This window comes from Peromyscus californicus, unplaced genomic scaffold (genome assembly GCF_007827085.1).
Source record: "Peromyscus californicus insignis strain IS unplaced genomic scaffold, ASM782708v3 Scaffold_7__1_contigs__length_154581171, whole genome shotgun sequence".
In the NCBI taxonomy this organism is placed as follows: Eukaryota; Metazoa; Chordata; class Mammalia; order Rodentia; family Cricetidae; genus Peromyscus; species Peromyscus californicus.
The window spans coordinates 99,878,208-99,900,183 of record NW_026294595.1 but is presented as its reverse complement, the minus strand read 5'-3'; the positions used below and the strand labels follow the sequence as shown (position 1 = coordinate 99,900,183).

The following is a 21,976-nucleotide window of genomic DNA, read 5'->3' as shown; positions in this document are numbered from 1 at the left end:
GGGGGGACTGTTTTGTGTGTATGTAGTGAATCTTGTGTTTGAATGGCTTCAGTACAAGAAGCAGAAGTGGGGTCTATGGAACAGTTTTTGAGTCCTTGTCTGGACGAGGGACCAGATGAGCATCAGTGCAAAGCGCTTATGTTGTGGTCATACGTTTGTGATTGTTTGATCCCCCCAAATAGCTAGAATCAGTTCTGTCTTGACCTTTGTGGGAAACAGACCCAGAATTCCAACAACATTGGCAATAAAATCTACTGATCCCGACCAAGCATCAGACAACAGTTGCCCTGGGTAGAAGGCTGGTAGAGAGTTCAGTAAATGGGTGGAAAAGCTGATTTTAACATGTTTCAAGAGGGCTTTGTTTGGCTCAGCATTTTTCTTTCAAACTCTAATTCTGGTGCATACTATCATCTTAGTATCTATTGTGATGGCATTGCTCACATCTATACAAACATAAATGCACATATACATATGTGTATATATAAATGAGAGATTGTAGTTTTTATAAATCTTTTTTTAACCCATAGTATTAGTAGAACAGCCATTATGAGCATTCCTAGTTCTTATGTTATAAGGTTTTCTGTGTCTATTTCTATGTATAGATGTGGTAAAATAATTTTAAAGGATATACAATTAAAAGTATTTCCCTCCTACATCTCAGATACCTCAATTATATATTTTACATATATTACATATTATTGTATATATTATATATACATAGCCACATATGCATTGCATATATGCATGTTATATACACACACACATATGAACATATATGTGTGCACCTGTTTTTTACTAAGTGGATGTACTGTATATAATGTGGGCCTTCACTTTTTATACATCTTCAGTGTATCCATCTGTTAACTTGTGTTCTCTTGCCTTGTAGATTCCCATGATACTGTGGAATAGGTCCCAAATGGCAGCTCTTGAGATTATAATAAATATTTTGCTATTAACAACATCTTTCTGTATACTTACATGTATGTGCATAAGCTTATCTGTGGCACAAAGTAATGTAGGCAGAGCTGCTGGGTCAAGGTTTTCTTACAGATTCTAAACGTACTACTCATTCTGATGCGGATTTTGAAGTCTCTTTGCTCACTGCCGTTAGTCTCACAGGATGGTCTTTCAGCCGTGCTGTGCTGCGTAAACCATCAGAAGAGCAGGCTGTGCACGGCATTTGCACAGTTGTGACTTAAAGCTTCTATGTGTGCTCACTAAAGCTGTCTAGTTCAAAGCTAACCCCTGACTGTGCTGATACCTGCTCGCTGCTTTGATGGACATGCTGGGCTTCTGAAGTGGAGGTGGTCTGTAGTCCCCAAGGCTTGTGTGAGGCGGGGGCTATGACTTCTGACACCTCGCGGGTATCCATTCACCGACGTCTGGCATACGGTGTCCTGTTGCCTTTGGCTTTTCCTCTGATGTGACAGGTCCTGGCCTTAAGACCTGTGTGTGTCCTTTGCCTGTCCTCTCCCTCGCTCTGCAGACTGGGGGGCCCGGCTTCCCTCACTAGGTGTGCCGCCCCAGCTGGCTTCTCCCCCGCATCCCAGGGCAGGTGTTGTCTCCCTTTTTCTCTTCTCACTGGGCAGCAAAAGTTGTTCCACTGTGGAAATTTAAGGATCCTTAAAATTTTTTCCCAGCTTTTGCTGTGTTTTCTTAGTAAGTTGCCAATTTCTGCTTTTACAGGAAATCCTCTATTTTTTTTTGAAAATTTAAAAAGATGGAATCAATATGTTCTCCATTCACTCAGCAAAAACAATGTTTTCCCTCAATTTTTCCAGTGAAAATTTGCATGTTTATTTATTTTTACATTCTGCTTATTTATTATATGTGTGTGTGCAATACAGTGTGTGTGTGTGTGTGTGTGTGTGTGTGTGTGTGTGTGTGTGTGTGTGTACACAGAGGACAACTTGCAGACATCCAGTCTCTTACTCGATCATTAGGTTCTGGGTATTGATCTCAGGCTGACGTGCTTGGCTGTGGGCACCTTTACCTGTTACAGAGCTGTCTCACTGGCCCAAAGTTTGCAAGTTTAAAAATCATTTTCCAATAGTAAACACCTATAATAGTTTTCTTTTGCCTGGCCATTGCTTAGCATGTGTGAAATGACTTGATGAGAAATAATGCAGTCCTAACTCTGCATTTCAGCTCATAGGAATTTTCTCGGCTAAACCTTAATACTTCAATTAGTCAAAAAAAAAAAAAAAAAAAAAAAAAAAAGGAAGATGACTCAGTAACACACACACACCACCACCACCACCACCAGTACTGCCACCACCAGCAACACCACCACCACCATCACCAATAAACCAATTCTAGTTAGAAAGCAGTAGTTATGCACCCTTTCTTTATGATTGCCTTATTGCTTTAACGCCCAAATAAGGAAATATTACAGTTTCATGTCAAAGGGAAACATTCCTTAAACTGAAACTTCTTTTCCCAAGTCTCCAGTAACAGGGAATGAGTCTTGTGTCCCTGTTGCTGGTTCATGAGTTTACAGGCTGACAGGTTGATAAGCTGACAGGCTGACAGGTTGACAGGTTGATAGATTTGTAGGTTGACAGTTGACAGGCGCAGGAGTCCCATTGTGGTTTACAAAGTTTGTCCCCCTTCTCATGCTTCTTTCTGGTCTTTATTTGTTTACATTGTTCAGAGTTCTTATTCCCAGAAAAACACATATGAAACAGTTCACAGCCAGGGTAGATTATGTGATGGCAAACTCCAAACTTCTTAATTACGGAAGTCTTTCTTAATGAAATTGGATGGGGAGGACAGAGGATTTGACTCAGAGCTCACTTGACTCACAAAGATAGCTTGAAGACTCATCTGAAGTCACAGTCTCGTCCTTACACACGGGGGAAGCCCCTGACAATGGCATCTGTGGTTTTCACATTAATGAAAAGAGGAAGCTAATATATTGGGACACGAATTAAAAAACAGATTTTCTTAAGCTGAGGTTTATGTAATTCCACATTTTAAATAAAAAGAGATGAAATATTTATTTGAGTTTTTCATCTATGCCTTTTGGTTTTTTTTTTGTTTTTGTTTTTTTTTTTTTTTTTTTTTTTTTGGTTTTTTGAGACAGGGTTTCTCTGTGTACCTTTGCGCCTTTTCCTTGATCTCGCTCTGTAGACCAGGCTGGCCTCGAACTCACAGAGATCCACCTGCCTCTGCCTCCCGAGTGCTGGGATTAAAGGCGTGCGCCACCACCGCCCGGCTCATCTATAACAGCTTACTCATTTCTTTAAATTATCTCATCTATGCCTTTTGGACAAAGAGATAATTTAAAGAAATGAGTAAGCTGTTAATGAGGTAAATGAATAAAAACATACGTCAACATATACAGTATCATGATTTGAGAGGGGAAGTGAATGGAAGTACAGCCCTATCTTCACGCTTAATTGGAATTTTAAATAATATTGAAACATTCCCTTGTTAAAAAATCATAGCATTATATTTATAACCTATAATTACTCAAACAAAATGCTAAACAATTAAAATATACATTCAAAACCAAATAATTTACCCAAGACACTCTGGGAGCTTTAGCTTTGGTTTTCAATGTGAATGCTTTTTTGGAAGACAAGTAAACTATTTTAACAATTTCTTTGATTCTAGACACTGCCCAGCAAATGGGCTTACTTTAATAGCGTTCTTTGAGGAAGCTGAAATCAATAATATATCAAGCCTGTCCTAGAAGGTCTGTGAACATTTGTTGTTTCATGATTATTAAAACGTGATTGTCTCTTGTGTGGTTATGTATGGGGATGTGTGTGTGTTCTTGTGTGTGTGGGTGTAACGTGTGTGTGGGTGCACAGGGACGTATTGGACATGTATATGGAGGCCAGAGGTCTGCTTGGGGTATCATTTCTCAGGAGCCATCCACCTTATATTTTGAAGCCCAATTTCTCCCGAGGGTCTGGAGTTCTCTGAGTAGGTTACACTGACAGTCCAGTAAGCGCCAGAGAATCATCTGTCTCTGCCTCCTGGTGCTGGGGTTACAGGTCTGCACTGCCTGTCTGGCTTTTTAAGTTGGTGCTAGGGATGGAACCGAAGCCCTCATTTTACTGTGAGAGCTATCTCCCTAACCCCTAGACTCGATTTCCATTTCCCACTAATTTGTAAAATCGTCCAAGAGGCAAGAGTCAAATAGCAAGCATTTTACTACCAATATCATTAAATGACTCTCAAAGAATCACTAGTTCCAGAAGCTTCGATTGACCAGTCTTTACTTAGCTGAGTGGAACACCAGAGATGTGTAGCGCATGGCTTGGGAGGGGCTTCATAGTTTACAGATGATCAAGAACCACTAACAGAGAAGCAGCCGAAGGCACAGGGTCTGGTGTTAGGCTAACCAACCACAACTGCAGCACCAATGTGCCTTGATTTGATGGAGCTCAGCCCCAATAAATGCTGCCAAGGACTTGGAGTCATATATTGGTCATTCGCGGGAGGGGGAAGTCAAAACTCAAAATGTGAAGTATAGTTTTCATTAAACATGTACCCATTTCACAGCATTATAAAGTAAGAAGATCGTATCTCTAAACAGTGACTCAGGACCCTGTGTAATAATACTGTATGAAGTGATGCTTCGATAGTGTTTCTGACAGACACTGCTCTATATATGTTCTTTGTTTAGTAGTTCATCTAATCCACACTGTGTCTCTAAGGTGGGCTGTTTAATCTATTCCTCCTGACAAACATGAGCAATTTTAATATTTAATGCTTTAATATTCAAGTTTCTTCATTAATTAATTTGTTATGGTTTTGATTTCTTGTGTCAGTGGGCTAAGATATAAGATGCATGACTAAGATATTGGTGAAATTCCATTAAACACTTCTAATATTCTTTAGTAAGAGTTTAAAAATCCTAAGTATGGTTAATCTTATTACTTAGTTAAATAAAAATGTTTTCTGAGACTTCAGCCAGACATTAATAAAACAGAAAGGATCATAAGATGTCAGGGTCATCAGGCACCTTGAATGGTGCATGTATTATATTTTAATATTAGGGCTGTGTTTTCACTAAGGTGGAACTAACTATCACAGGCACAACCTTCTGTACTTTCCAGTTTCTGAGCTGAGAGTATTATGTATTAATTATATCATCCAGAATCTCTTGTTTTCAAATTCTGTGTAAGAAATGTTTCTTAGGTAGAGTTATGCAACATATATCTCTTTTCAGGGAGGCTGATGTGTATCTCACATTCTTGCTGGCAAAATGAATTATTTAATTATTTGCTTCATTTTTTTTTAACATTTCTTACCTGCAAACTCACAACCAATTTTTAAATATTAAATCAAGCAATTATTGTTAAAATAGCAAGCTTTGGTGCATCCATGATGATTGCACTTTGACAGTATTAATCCCTTAATGCACAACTCCTTATGAGGGAGATTAAACGTCTTTGCACATTGAACAGGTTGGAGACAAACAAAACACAAACAAAGAATGTAGAGGTCCAGTCATTACCCTAGGGAAATCAACTGGAGTTAGGAAACCTGGCTTCACAGAACTTTTAACTTAGCATTTTGTTGCTTCTCGTCTAAATTAAGTTTTATAGCTGGTAAATTTCTTTCTTTTATCCTCTTGACACCTTCTTCCCCTGGAACATTCTCCTGTGGGCACAGCTCAACATTTGTTGAAGGTGTCTCCTGTTACAGGCCAACAGAAGCACTGTTGGAAAGGGATTAATCAGAAAAGATGTGATTGATAGTAGAAGTTCCCTGGTCTGCAGACCATGGACCAAGCTGTGTTTGAGAAGGAAGTTTTATTGCCGCATAGCCCGGACACCTGAGTGCACGTTACCCCAGTGCCGCCCGGCCTTGTAGCACTTGAGTGCTGTAGCTCTGACAGACATGACAGAACAGAAAAACCGAAATATTGGCTGTTTGGTCCTTTACAGAGAGTTCCACAGCCTCTGGTTGTACAATAAAATGGTGGCTGTCCACCACAACCGAGAAGCCCTCAAGGATGGGGAGGTAGATGCCTCGTGTATTTTATTTCCCTAAGGAGTCTTAGGAATCGGGCATAAGGGAGGTGTCAGCAGACAGTTGTGGATGATCGGTTACAGATCAATTTTGATGGACTGACTGGGTAAGGTCAATTATACGAATTAGGGGTTATGGAAAATTGACATAACGGGGGAAGACGAGGGAAAAAGACCCAAGGGGAAGAGGATCTGAAGTGTTTGGGATGGTGGGTCATTGGGCACAGCAGGCAGAGTTTGTGCTAAGGGATCTGACTGGCACTGTGAAGTGTGGTCTGAGGGTTGACACCTTGTGAGCCTGCACAAAGAGATGATGCCATTCAGGGCAGAGAGGGGTCAGCGGAAACATCATGTTCCTGACTATTGTGAAGATGAGCCGAGCTCCAGGATGGCTGCAGGATCAGCCCTGTGTTACCGAAGCAGTGGTGTGAAAGCCGTGTGGTTAGTGCAGAGAGACCAGAGGCGGGGAGTTTAAGGAGCAATGTGGGGTTCAGATAGAATAGATGGTGATCTGAGCAAAGGCAGGGGGCTTGATGATGAAGAAGAAGAGGCTCAGTTGCCCTAGACACAACAGAGGTGGTACAACTGAGCAGTTGGTGTGAAGAGGCAAAGGGGAGGAGGCATTTAGAATGCTCTTATCTACATAGAAATGAAAATTTCTCACACATGAAGACATAATGGCCCATCTCTGAGAAAAGAACAGGACACAGATCACCCTTGGCTACCCACTCCCAGGAGACACCGACTCTCATTGATGTTTTGACTGTCTTTTGCTATGTAAGAAGTCACTTCGAACAACTTTATGGCTTCTCAGTTCTGTGGGTCAGGAATTTAGACAGAGACTCTGGTCTCTGCACCTCATAGTGTCTGTTGGTCAGGGTGAGTGATATCAGGGTGCTTCCATGTAAGTGCAGGGCTGCCTCTCTGTTTAACTTAGTGTGACTTATCTGAATAGAGAGAAATAAGTTTGGCTCTGGTGAGAGTTTCTCGGGTTTTAATTCTCTCTCATGTAGTCCCCTGCCTGGGACTGCCCCTTAAGCTGAAGCCTTTAAGTGTGTTTTTGTCAATGGGAAAACTGAGCCCCTGATTCAGTTGGTAGGCCTTGTTCAAGGTTGCGTCTGTCGGGGCTGTCTCTTGGTGGCATGTTGGAACCCCGTATCTCTAATGTAGTATGACTCAAATGGCTTCAGGCTGGCTGGCTGGGCTTAGATGGGCTCATGTAGAGTGTTGACTGAGTTCCTCAGCTCACTTCCTGTGGTCTCCGACTGTCCTCCATTGGTGGCCTTTCTGCATGGTCTCCCAGAAACAAAGTCAGCCTCTTTATGCAGAAGTTCTGGATCTCCCTCCCATGAGCATGAAAATGGAAGCCACTAGATTCTGCTCAAACTTAACCTGTAACTGTATGCCCTGGAATTCCATGGGAGTTGCAGGCTGCCTTTGTTAGAGTTTTATTGCCGTGAAGAGACACCATGACCACAGCAGCTCTTATAAAGGAAAACATTTAATTGGGGCTGACTTACAGTTTCAGAGGTTTAGTCCATTATCATCATGGTGGGAAGCATGGTGATATCCAGGCAGATATGTGCTGGAGAATGAGCTGAGAGTTCTACATCTTGATCTGCAGACAGCAGAAGGAGACTGCCACGCTGGGTGTAGCTTGAACATATATGAGATCTCAAAGCCCGCCTCTCCAATGACACACTTCCTCCAACAAGGCCGCACCTACTCCACCAAAGCAACACCTCCTAATAGTGCCACTCCCTGTGGGCCAAGCATTCAAACACATGAGTCTTTGGGGGCTACTCCTGTTCAAACCATCACACAGGCTTTGCCCAGATTCAAGGGCCTGGACAGCAGATGCTCCCTTTGCATGTGAGGAGCAGTGTGCTCTGCAGTGTAAGGGGGAACTCTTGTGACCACTGTTGGGGACAAGTGAGCAGAATGAAGCAATGGACTTTGAGGGGGATCATGCAATATTTCAGTTTGATCTAGTCTGCCTGGCCTTGTTCTCCGTAGACGGTGAGGATGTGGACTTGTCATTGTATTTTGCTGTGTGATGTTTGAATAAGAATGCTCTATGGATAGCATGGCAGCACAGTCCAGTTGGATCTCGTTTAAGAACAGTACTTTCTCCTCATGCACAGCTCCCCGCTGAAATCACATGTGGCCATCAGAAATGAGATTGCAGTCAATGACCGGGTGCATTTATTTACATATGAGCGCTAAAAACACAGACTCCTTCCCTTTAGAGTGGTTGATGTGCAACCACTCTGGTTTATTAACTTAAATACTCAGCATTTTTGTGCTTGCTTCTACAGGGATTTTACCTTCAATTTTATTTATTTATTTAGCCACGTTTTTCTACATTTGTTGGATAATTGTCCCATTTTGTTTTTGTTTATTGTTTTGGTGTTGGAACCAGGGGTTGTAAAAATAACCAACTATAGGTCTGCAGTCGCCCGTGGAGCTGAGACTGTCAAGGAGCTGAGCTGCCTCACGCTTGTCTAAAAGGAGTGGCCACATTGTCACAGAAGAAAACCAGATCAGACTTGGGTTGTGCCAATTCTACCCCACAGCAAATCTGGCTTTAAGTTTCCTGTGACTTTGCAACTTTCTCAACTAAGTGGTATTTTTGGTTGAAGTTATCACTCAGTCTGTTTACTCAGCCCCCTCAGAGCAGAAGGGAGAAAGGAAAATTCCCCATCTCCACCATTTCCAGCCAGAAATGTATTCCAGACAGGGCAGACAGGGTGGGAGAACTGCCCCCTTAGACAAGTGGTTTGGGTCAGTGTTTTGGAGGGCTGTGAATTCCTAGACCATCAGTCATACTTACATTCAAATATACACATCGAATTCCAAATATAGTATCGCCGTTTATGACACTGGTGTCAGGAGACAGGATTTATGTCAGCCCTATGGATACACTTGGTCTGTTGTTAAGTTTTATGAAAATCTCTATATTAATAAAGCGCCCATTCCCAAGGACGATTTTCTTTTTTGTTTTTTCGCCTTTTCCTCATCACTATCTTTGTTCCTCTATTCCTTCCACTTTCATCCTTTTCCTTTTTTAAAAGACACATTATCACTATGTGGTCCAGGCTGCCTTTGAACTCATGACTCTCCTGCATTGGCTTTGCCAGGCTGAGTGTGGTGACAAGCCTGTGATCCTAGGCAGAGGCCAAAAACAACAGTAACAAAGGTGGCCACACAGAACCAGCCCAGTGCTGGGATTGCAGGCACTGCCACCCAGCCTGGATCTGCCTTAGCTTTTACATCATCATCCAGGGCTGGGATTGCAGGCACTGCCTCCCAGCCTGGATCTGCCTTAGCTTTTACATCATCATCCAGGGCTGGGATTGCAGGCACCGCCACCCAGCCTGGCTCTGCCTTAGCTTTTACATCATCATCCAGGGCTGGTATTGCAGGCACCGCCACCCAGCCTGGATCTGCCTTAGCTTTTATAGCATCATCCACATTGTCTTCATCTCCTCCTTCTTTTCTTTTAAAGGTAACTCTATAACTGCAGCTACAAATAAAATAGGGCAGAGAGAAATATTAGAGTTTGAAAATTAAGAAAAATAAATGCATCTTCAGTAACAGGGAAGCCTATTTATGTGGGAGACTTGGAATCTTCCAGAAGAAAAATACAAGTAAGGTTTTGTTATAGGAGGGAAGGAGGAAAGCTAAGCGAGGCTAGAGGAGAAGGTTCTGGAGTGAGAGCCTCTCAGCCAAGGGCTCGGGCTGGTCAGAACAGAGGCCGAGTTTCCAGGGACACCTTCCTCACTCCTGGCAGTGACCTGTGGCCTTCAGCCTTTTTAGGGCTTCTGAAGGAGAGTCAGTCCAAGACAGGAAAGATTCCATGCAAATACCCCAAGGAATGCAGTGGGAAGGCAGGCTTACCCATGGCTTATTATGCACCTGTGAATGTGGCACTGTGTAAATAGTACTGTGGGCAATGGCTGATGTCCACAGCTAGCTGTGTCCTTTCAGTGCTAATTTATAAGATTGCGTGGCCAGACCTCAACAGGATTATGTCTTTGTGAATACCTTTAAAAAAATTTCTTTAATTTTTAATCATCAGTATGCGTATGTGGCTGTGTACTTGTGGGTGCAGGTACTTAAGGAGTTCAGAAGAAGGCATGATCCTGTGAGTCACACAGTGTGGGTGCTGGGAGACGAACTCGGATCTCTGTAATAGGTGCTCTGAACTGCTGCGCTCACTCTCCAGCCCCTTTGGGAATACCTTCAAAGTCTTTCTTGGTAGCATTTGTGAAAAGCATGTTTACAAATGAGTTAGAGAGAGATGAATTTTAGGAGCGTTTAGATGCTAGCCAAGACCCAGAGAAAGGCCGTTCAAAAGCACCTGTGGTACAGATTTTCTTTATGTCACAGCTGTAGAAACCACAGAGGGACAGATCTGGTTTAAGTAGAAGCATGATGTTGGGTAGTGCATCACGTCTTTCTGTGTTCATATTCTGGAGACTTGACTGTTGTCTTCAAGTCTTCTAATATTCTAGGTATGAGATAACCTCTGACATAGTGAGCATGGCACTTTCCTTCTTTTCTTTCCCTCCCTCCCCGTCTCTCTCCCTTCTCCTCCGCCCACACCTCTCTCTCTTCTATCTTTCTGGAAACATGGTCTCACCATGTAGACTAGGCTGACCTTGAACTTGCTATATAGACCAGGCTAGCCTAGAACTTTCTGTTTAGACCAGGGTGGCTTTGAACTTGTCAGCCATCCCCTTGCCTCTGCCTCCCAAGTGATGAGATTGTAAGTGTGTGACACGATGCCCAAGTGTACTTGAGTTCTTTCTTCCCTCCCTCCTCTCTCTCTCTCTCTCTCTCTCTCTCTCTCTCTCTCTCTCTCTCTCCCCCTCCCTCTATCTCTCTCCCTCTCTCTTTCTTTCTTTCTTTCTTTCTTTCTTTCTTTCTTTCTTTCTTTCTTTCTTTCTTTCTCTCTCTCTCTCTCTCTTCTTTCGCAGGGAGATCAGTATCTCACTAGGCGACACTTGGTAGGAGAGCACTCTGCAGTAGATTTTAGATATTTGCTTTTACCTGCCCATCAATGAAAGGCTCCATTAAGTAGTCTTGGGAGGAAGAAGGGTTTCTAAAGGAGCCTAGTTTAATAAAGGCATCAGGGAGAGAGTTAGGCAAAAGGAAAGCAGGAGCCATCTCTGGGAGTCGAAGGAGTGATTCGCCCCTCTGTGTCCCCACCCAACCCTCATACTTCTAATTGACAGGTGAGGGATCTGGAGATCTGGCATGGGCTAAGACAATTCTGGATTGCAGTTAAGCACAATCTTTTCCTTTATAGCTTGCATATTCAGTTATCCAGTTACTGATTTATGCAGTTAGACTCTTTGAGATAAATGTGCCAACATGAAAACATTGTTTTGAATTCTTGCATTTTCTTCTGTAGCCCCCCATAAGTTTAGAGAACACCTGCTTAATTTTAATGACAATTTTATTGAGCATTAGCTGTGTTTGAGTTGGACTGGATCCTTAGCTTTCAGAATGAACACACTTCTCAAGCCATTGATAGTACTCTTCTTTTCAACAACTCTGGACAGACCTACCATTTAGAATAGCTTTCTCTATGCATACGGGTAAAGTCAGAGATGATGTGGACAAGGGCCAGGCAAGGGGAGAATTGACATACACCCTTCAAGTCCACAAGTAGTTTTTAATCTCCCCCGCACTGCTGCTGTTTCACACCCGAGAGTTTAGGCCCCTGCCCTCGAGTTTGCAAATTGTATATCCCATTACCACCCTGTGAGCGCTCTACTCCCCAGGGCCACACAGTGGACGTTTTAGCTGGAATCCGAGAAAGTGTCTGAACATTTCCTGCAGAGTTGGCTAGGAGTGATTTGGCCGTTCAGTCATAAAACCCCAGAGCTGGTGGCTAGGGGATATGCTATAATTACCTCACACTGTTTCCTGTTTGAGCCTGGTTGTGGGTAATGGGGTAGAGTGGTATTGCTTGTGGGACTATATTTTAAAAGATAGAGGAGTCATTTTCAATGAACACTAATCACCGTTGGCCATGCTTTCAGGGAGGTTTGGGAACGTGGGGATAGACATGCTTGGGTCAGATCCTGGCTCCACCACCTACTGGGAAGAAACCTCAGGCAAGTGGCGTGACCTCTGTAAGCCTCATTTATTACCTTGTAAACAAAATTATAGCACACACCTTTTTGCGTTGTCCAAGATTTAATGACACGTGCAGGACACATTCCTAGTACAGTGTCTGGTGTGTCTCCGTGTGGCAACGAGGGTGGATAGAATGCTATTATAGGTAACCAAATGACAATCAACATTTATTTAAAAACAATAAAAAATATAAAAGCAAATATGAGTATTTTCTATGCTTCATCAACTTCCAGGAGAAAAATGAACCTAAAATAAAATAAGTATTTCCTTTAAAACTTTGAATTTTTTTTCTGTACTCTTATAAAAATATGTAAGTCATTGTATCCTTTTGTAAGCAGTCTAGACATGGCTGAACATTTGAAAGCAAGACTCTAGGTGTGTTTGAGCTCAGGCTAACTCATCTTCTCATTTGTTTTTTTCCTTGAAAACAAATGATTACACCTTCTTACTCACTGAAGTGTCAGGAAACGTTGGGGATTCCTTGCTGAGTGATGCCATCCTGCACATTTTATATTCCCTGTCACTGTAAACTGTGACCACTTCCAGGTACAGAAAAGCCCAAATCCATCCCCTCTAGGCCTAACACAGACCAATGTCTTTCCCTTCAAGTGCATTTCTTAACGAACGGGTTCATCACTGAGAAAGATAGAGGGTGTTTGTGAGAATGGGTCATGGCCGGCACACTTAAGGACTTGCACAGGTCTGCTCAAGCTGTTCGTTTTCGGGTTGCCCAGCTGGTCAGCATCCTCCTCACAATGGTTAGTTCTCATCAGTTGTTGGAGATGGTTGGCTTGGGCTCTTGTCATTTCCAGTCTGGGTCTTGGTCCCTCTGAGGACTACTGAGGCATACACCAGATATAAATGATTTGTCAAGGAAAAGAAGGAAGGAAATAAGCAAGGAGTTGATGGACTATCAAAGGCTGTGGCAGTCAGGATGGACCCGATGATACCGCAAAGTCGCTGTTTAACTTTTCAATGTGAGGACTGTCAGGTTTGTACAGACCTAGGGAGGAAGAGGCAGGGACATCTTAGCTTCCCATTTCTCAATTAGAAAGTCAGACTTGGGGCTGAGGAGATGGTGCCACAGGTGAGAGCGCTTGTTTTCCCATCGTGAGGACCCGAGTTCAAATCCCCAGACCCCACACAGGAAGCTGAGTATGGGTGCATACACCTGATGGAGAATTGCTGGTGCTTGTTGACCACCAGCCCAGCTCAGGTTTAGTGGGTGACCCTGTTTCAAGGGAGTCAGTGGAGAGTAATAGAGAAGAACACCCGATGTCCCCTCTAGCTTCTGCATGTATGGGCATGGGAACCTGTGTCTATATACATCCACAGGCATATCACACACAGGTATACTGCACTTACACAACTTACATGCACACACACACACACACACACACACACACACACACACACACACACGCGCGAACTCATGTAGTTAATCTTGTTTTATCTACTTCTCCTGCCGCTATGAATTATTTTGAAGTGAACCCCTGAAACATTCTTTTGTGTGTCTGAGTGTTGGTGTGGGTATCTACGTTTATGTAGAGGCCAGAGAACAACCTTGGGTGCCATTCATTAGATGACACCCACCCCTTTTATTTTATTGGATTGAGGTCTCTCCTTGTCATCAAAACTTGCAAAGTAGCCTAGACTGACTAGCCAGCAAGCCCCAGGGACCTTCCTATGTGCTGTCCCCCAGCTCTGGGATTATGAACACACACTACTGTGCCTGGCCTCTAAAGCAGGTACTGGGGATCCAACAAGGTCCCCACGTTCCCATGCAAGCATTTTATAGACAGTGCTCTTTCCACATGCCCACCACATTTCATATATTTGTTAATATTTCAACCTCTAAAAGGTGAGACTTCCTCAAGAAACATAAATACAACACCAATATCATATTTAACATTGGTTTTTAAATATTATATGTGGTGAGTTTTAAAATCTCCTTAATTAAGTCATACTTTTTATTTTTATAGTTCATTGAAATTGGAGTCTAAATAAAGTCCATATTTTGTAATTGGTTTATGCATCCTTTATGTATTTTTTAAAGATTTATTTATTTATTTATTATGTTTACAGTGTTCTGCCTGCATGTGTCCCTGCATGCCAGAAAAGGGCGCCAGATCTCATTACAGATGGTTGTGAGCCACCATGTGGGTGCTGGGAATTGAACTCAGGACCTCTGAAAGGGCAGTCAGTGCTCTTCTGAGCCATCTCTCCAGCACCCTTTATGTATTTTTTAAAATGCAGATTGGCTCTCTCTCATTTTCTCCTGATAATCTACTTCTAGAAGAAAGTGGCAGCAGTAGGGCTGCTCACAGTGCCAGTCTGCCAACCTGTACTGGTTATCTGAAAAGAAGGATGTGTCTAGGGGTAAAGTCACTAGGCACTAAGAACATTCTTCAGTGCAACTGGCGTCTTTCCATTGTAAGACTTTCTCAGTGCAGAAAGGTGACTTCCGTTCCAGCCCAGACTCCTTGCATGACTGGAGGGTGGTAGTGTCTAGACTGTGGGCCACTCTTGGAGTGTGCTGCTATGGCGCCTTTCCTAGCCTAGGCACTGCGTTCCTCTGATGTGGGCTTATTGTGTTTGCTGGGAACTCTGCAAACTTTTGTTAAGAAGACTTGATAAATGGGTTGTGCTCTTTTTCTAGGAAGCACTTTTATAATGCAAGTCTTTGCCTCCATGACTTTAGCCATCGACGTTCATCTTCTAGAACCACTGATTTATTCAGGAAATGTTCTTATTCTGCCATTCTTTGCTTGTTTGTTAATGCTGTAAAGCTTGTAAAGTAGTTTTGAATGTACACTCAAGGTTCATAGCCAGCCAAGTTTGCTTTTTTGATCCATGACCCTAAGGGATATAGAAAAATCGCAAAACATGGAATAGTAATGATTGGCTGTCACAAGGTTGAAGATTGTGGGAAGTTTCTAAAGGGTGAACTTGGCACTTGAGGGGCAAATGAAAGGAGATAACTCTGCGGAGGTCTATTCCATAGCCAGAATCCTTTGGTTCCTTGATCTTCTATAACTGTCAAAATGGAAACAAGGTTTTATTTTATTTTAAAATTAGCTAATTTTGAGAAAGGGTCTTGCCATTTAGTTCTGGATGACCTTAGTCATCTGAGTACAGTATGTAGCCCAGGCTATACTCAAACTCATGGTAATCCTCCTGTCTCAGTCTCTTGACTACTGTGATTACAGATGTGCAGCACCACTCTGGTTTATTTTTATTTTAAGAGAAGAGATTTCACACAAGGATGCTATAAAGAATTGGCAACTGTTTTTTACTACAGTTGGAAAGAAGAGGTTTTTAACATAAATTTCACTCAGTGTCCAGAAGGAAATGTTTATACCCTCATCTCAGCATTTCTGCCTCAGGAGTTGAGATGGTTTGAATAAAAATGGCCCCCAAAGGGAGTGGCACTATTAGGAGATGTGGCATGGTTGGAGTAGGTGCAGCCCTGTTGGAGGAAGTGCGTCACTAAGGGTGGGCTTTGAAGTCTCAGATGCTCAAGCCAGGCCCAGCAATTCACTGCCTTCCTGCTGCCTGCTAATCTGGATGTTGAACTCCCAGCTACCTCTCCAGCACCCTGTCTGCCTGTGTGCCGCCATGCTTCCTGCCGGGATGATAATGGCCAAAACTTCTGAACTGTGAGCCAGCCCCAGTTAAATGCTGTCCTTTACAAGAGTTGCCATTGGTCATGGTGTCTCCTCAAAGCAATAGAAACCATAACTAATTAATGCCTGAGTATAGCTTTCGTGATTTGAATGAGAGATTGCAAAATCCACCGGCACAGCCAGCCTCTCTTTCTAAAGGACACAAGAGCCAGAGCCATCCAGGAGCTTCCTTGAGTGTTGGTGAGGGTAGTGTGTGCCTGTGCTAGGTACACTGTCAGTGCGAGGGCTGCATCTTGCAGATGGACATTGTTCCCAAAGGCTGGAGGTATATCTACCATCCATTGGAAAAAAAAATCTCTCAGGAGATACCAGGGCTCTATTTTTTGTTTGTTTGTTTGTTTGTTTTTGTTTTTTTCCAGTGGGTATGACTATAAAGATTTGGAAACTCCAGAGGCATATGGACGAATAATGTCACATTAGTCAGTAGACATTGCTTTGTTGAAACTTTGCACTTAGTTTTCATTCAAATGATTTGTAGTTTGAAATATAAATACTGTCCCACGTGTCTTGGCCCTGGCACCTGTGGAGGACAATGCTGCTGTCACCTGGGGGAGAGAAAGCTTTCATGTTGGATTTTAGGGGAGATCTGTGATGCTGGAAGTGGGTAGGGACTCTCATGAAATGGGTCACCATGACTTCATGAGGCCCACTGTGTTCCTAAGCAAGGTTAGCTAGCTGCTAGGTCACTGGACAGGGTGCCTGCCTCTACTTTTCCAAAGACAAGTCAAACTCTACGCTCAAGTGGGTATCAGTGGAGAGCAGATTTTGAATCATTATATTGCCTCCTACCCACCCAGACACTTGTGGCATGTTCCTCAAACCCTTACCATTTGAGAGTTGGCTAACACATTTTTTTAATCATGGGAGCTGGCCGTGTACTCACCCTGCAGGAACTATGTTAGTAACAGAAACACGGATCTATTCCCTTCACATCAACCCCACCACAATACACATTGTATAATCAGTCTAAAAAGAAGTGGGTTTTGTTTGTTTTGTTTTGCAGACCTAATAAAAGAAAACCAGAGCACAAAACTGTTGCACAGATTAGTGAAAAGCAAGATACATCTTCTTTGGACTATTAGAGAAACATCTTTCTGCCCTTTGCTCCAAAGCTCTTCAGCACGAATCTGGCAATGTTTTATTCATAAATTCTTTTGCCTTTTGCTTGGTGATTTAAGTCTCCATAGTGTAGCCTTTAAAACAAGTTCTGTCCTTAGTCTAGTTTTTCCATTTCCTCCTCTGCAAATGAGCAGGGCAGTGTGTTTTTCTGATAGGGTTTGGGGAAAAACTCATTTTGTAAGTCATAATGTTCACCCAAATTTGCTAATTACTGTTTTTATTTTGTAGCATGATATGACAGGAGCTGGATAAATCGCTAATTTAATCAATCCCCTTAAAGTGTACACTGCTTTTATTGCTTTTCCATATGCGTCTATGTAAATGATTACAACTTTACTTTTAGTCGCAAGGGTGAAAAAAGAGCTATCAGGTTTTAGACCATAACAGTATCAAGTGCTAGCTTCAGTGAAATAATTGTGCTAACTGGAAGCCCCCCGAGACTCCGGGGGTCAAGCTCTGCCATACAGAAAAAAAAAAAAGCCCCAAGATCAGGCCTCAGAATCCCACCAATCCCTCAGCTTTCCCCAAGATCAGGCCCCAGATTCCCACTAATCCCAGGCCACCCTGGAAAGCTCCGCCTCTAAGAAACCCTATATAAGCCTGCACCCTGCTCAGTTCTCTGCTGATCCTCTCCTGGACAGAGGCAGCTACTCTCTTGTATCTTTCCCAATAAATCTTAAGTGAGGTTTGCTGTGTGGTGTGACTTGGTGGTGTTCCTTGACTCCCAGTTGACAGGATACTTTCTCCTTCAGAGCTGTGACACTCAAACTAACTGTGAACCTTTGCCTAACTTCCTCTGACTTTTTAGAAACTTAATGTGAGGATCTTTGAACATCTGACACCCCCCATTCCCTCCACCCTCCATTCCCGTGCCTCAGGTTATAAGGACAAACCAAAGTTCCATTCCATCACAACTCACCTTGGGGAACCAAAAAAAGTATTGGGCTTATTTACAGATCATGGGTGAGGGGCCACTGACAGCAGCATGGTGACCCCAAGGCAGCTATACTAGAAGTCCTCACCCAGCATGAATGATGGCTTCTCTACGGCAGTGTACGTGGAACCCTTTCTCCTGGTCTGCCCCAGGCTGTGTTCTCCGGGCCCATGCGTTTACATGGCCAAGTTTCCTTCAGGTTCCCTGCTATGGAATGTTTCCCACAAAACGTTGTAAGCTGTGGTTATGTTCCCAGGGCAGTCCACAATGGTCTATTTAGCTGATAAAGTAGCTGAAAGCCTGCTGTTTGTCTAGTCTGGGGACCAAACCACCACCTAGTCACACTCTTTCTCTTGGGAAGGCGGTTCCAACCTTTGGATACCAATAGACAGAAAGGAAGTTTTAGGGCCCCAATCTGCTCAGCAGCCAGGAGCTGCCAGCATTCAGAACTAAAGCTCGGAGTCACCTTGCACTCCTATAATCCCTGCTTCCTCTAAGCTGGACCCATTGCTGCTTTCCCTGGGGCGTGAAGAACCCTCTGAAAAGATCATCTCACCGGGCAGAACTCTTGGTGTGAGATTTTCTGCAAAGTGTGAGAATCCTGGTTTGTCTTAATTCCCCAGTTCAAGTACAGGAGATACCAAGGAGGTGGGAACAGGGGATTTCATATGCTACCCCAGACTGCCCAGCCGTTCAAGGCTCCCATTAGCCCTTTTTGTTTATCTGATGTTTTCAGTCATTTCTACAATTTCATCTACCATTTGGAGAAGTATAATGTAGCTCTGGCTTCAGGAGTGAAAACAAACATCAATGAGTTTGTGATGGCCAACCTCGAGCTCAGTGGGTAAAGTCCAGGGTCACAGGACTCTGAAAAGTAGCCCCTTCATTTTTTTTTTTTTTAAGGCAAGTGTTCCTTACCCCTCAAGGGCTAACTAGTTCCTGCTTTGGGGCTAACATTCCTCTGTCTGTGAACTTGATGTGAGCTCTTTTCATGTGTCCAGAGACAAATGACACTCCAGAGGATAGGCCCCAGAGCATAGCAAATTAATTGTTTTCTGCTTGGACTTTGGGAGAGACTCAGGTGGCCCAGGCATCTGAGCAGAGTCCTGTGTTCTTAGGACTATTTATTCCAGAGGACCAGAAGCAGAAAGTGCTTGGCGCCTCAGAGGAATCAGGACCTGCCGCACCTAGAGACTTTCTTTAAACATCTGGACCGCTGCTTTTCACGGCCCAGCTTCGTATTTCCTGTTATAATGAACCTCGGGGACGTTTTGAGCTTTAAATTCTTCCTTTCTTTCCCCCAAGAAAAACACGTTCATGTGGATGTTCCAATCACCAAGAGAGGTTCTAAAAGGATTAAATTAGCTGTCAGTTGAGAGTGGCCTCCCAGGTTTGAAGAGCTGTTTGTGTCTCCAACTTCCAGGGCTGTATGGGCCAGGAGTGAGGGCCTAGTGTGTGTCCCCTGTGAATAGCATCTTGCCTCTCAGGGCACATTCATTGCAATCAATGAACAAGTACTGATGCATAGTCACTTCATTGAACTCCATTTTCAATTCTTTCCCTTGCCTTTTGCCTAATTATCCTGCCCCCATCACAGGGTACCTACCATATTACATCTTACATTTAGTCAGCATGGCTTTTTAAGCCACAGAGAACGTTTAAGCTCTGTCTTGTTAGTAATGACTGCGGCACCACTGAGGATGGTCACGTGTTTCATAGAATGCCCCTTAACTGGAATCCTTTCATGATTTCGGTCATGTTGGCACAGATGCGTTTTGAGGGATGAGAACACAGAACTGGTTCCACGCTGGGCACATCACACTCTTGATCGGCTTTGTGATTTGTGGGCGAAGTGGCGAGTTGATCATGTATCTGATATTTACATGGTGGTGAACTTGCCGGCTGCACAAGAAGGTGAGCTGTGTGATCTTGGATTCAGGGAGTTGAAGGTGGTAACAAAACATTGCGTTCTAGATATCCTGAAAATGGACACTAAGGAGAGAAGAAAAGGGTAGGGTCAAAGAGAAGGAGGGGAGGAGGCCGAAACGGAAGGAAGGGAAGGAGGAGAAAAAGACACCAGGCCGTAGTTTGGGGAGAGAAGACACTGGCGTCACTAGTTGACTGGCGCCAGAGAAAACAAGCAGGGGACAAAGGATTAAAACCCAGAGCATTAACTAGGCTTTCTGTTTGTTTTCAGGTTGTTGTAGAATAGTATTTTTGATGATTTTTGTTAAGAAAAGGTTCTTGAAGTAAATTAGAGAGGTTGGTTGGCTTGTACCTTCCAAGTAGGAAGTCAGGGTTGTCTGTGTCCTGGGTCTTGTCGGCTCAGACAAGCCAGAAGTGTGTCTCTGATCCCGAGTGTCTGGCTGAGGCCTGAGGCGGTCATGGAAGCTGCCTCCATTACTCACACTGTTGTGACTGGCAGATGGGCTGGAACAGTTACATGTGGTATTCACATCATTGCAGACTTGACCTCTGCTTTCAGCCCAGAGGATCAGGATAAAGGTGTTAAAATAACAAAGGGAGGTGGTTGGGATGGGAGAAGCATGCTGGGCTGTGTGCTTTATGATGTGTAGTTGACTGTAGATGGAACCACTTCCGGTGTTTTTATTGCTCCACAATCTAGGACAGTTTGGAGAGTGAAAGGCTCTAACTCTGGAGCTGTATGATATTAAGATATGATCTTGGTACATGTCACATGGGTCCTGGGCACCCTTTGTTACATGACAGTACAGATTTCTTGACTCTTCTTTGTGTTTATACTCAGTGGTCAAAGTGTGTTTCTTTAGAGGTCAAAATAGCATGTAACTTGTGGCACAGAGTCAGCCTCATTTGCCCTTACCTTAAGCAAGTATCTAATTGCTGCAGAGGCTGGGAAACTCTTACATGAAATAAAAGCCCTCTGACTTTGTTTTTATTACACCCACCCTATTTGGAAAAGGCTTTGCACTTAGGAGAGGAAGCAGAAGGCTATCTTGCTGTTAGACAGGCCAAACTTGCAGAAGTGGGTTCTGGCTAGAGGAATGTGGACATCTGCAGACATCTTGCACAGAGGCCAATTCCTGCAATGATGTGGTCAGACGTGGTAGAGCCCAGCTGTTTGCTCTACTGAGAGAGGCTTTAGTTAGCCCACACAGCCTCCAAGTGCTGTGTCTGAACTGGCTCCAACAGCAAGCCTGTTGAGGCTCACCATCCCCCAGGGTAATGGAGTTGGGGAAGAGAAGTTACAGATGAAGACCTAACTATTTTTTTTAAAGTATCCCAATGATGAAAGTAGTATATATACACATTCCCCTCTTATTCCATGGATGGTAAGAATACAGGTAAAAACCAATTTATCCCTTATCTCTAGTCTATCAGTAGACATGTTGTGACTTTTATTATCATTGAGTAGAATATCATCTTCCTTTCTGAATACATCTGTGCCCTAATTTGTTGGTTAAGAGAATAGACCCAAGTGCAGACTTCCTGAGTTCAGATTCACCCATGACACATTTCTAAGATACGGGATGTTGGTAGTTGGTTTAACCTTCCTGAGGCCCTAATTTCCTCCGAGTAGAAGATAATAATAACAGTACTCACCTCAAAGAGTTGCTATGAAAACATAAGAAAGGAATCCTAGAATTTAGTGGAAAGTTCTGTTCCCTCTGAATTTTAATTCTTCTTAACTTGTCAACGGCTAATCTGCACAGAGCAGTTAGCTATGATGTTCAAGGAGATCAGATGAGAGGATGATGAAAAGAAAGAGAAAGTCACATTTACACAAGAGTGACTTCATTAACAATGTGTCTTCTTTATAAATGCTGTTTGTACTGAAATCTTAGAGTAATAACCTTTATAAGGAAGACAGCCCAGTGTGTCTCCTTTTACATGTCTTACTGCCTTCCAACTAAAACAAGACATTCATTAGTTTCTAGATTAGAGCTTTTTTTTGTCTGTGTGCAAGTAGAACAAATTCTACCCAGCATGTGTAAGACATTTCCCTTAGTTCACAATTCTCCAGACTGAAGTCACAGGGAAGAAATTGTGTATCTATAACACTTTCTGTGGAGCCAAAGGAGAGCCAGATTAAAAACTGTCATCTGATGATGATGTTG

At 43.2% G+C, this 21,976-nt stretch overlaps 1 protein-coding gene across 2 annotated transcripts in view; it reads left to right on the top strand.

The window, feature by feature from the left end:
• The window catches only part of Fbn1 (fibrillin 1), a 211,211-nt gene that overhangs the window by 1,979 nt on the left and 187,256 nt on the right, over positions 1-21,976 (top strand). The window lies entirely within an intron of this gene.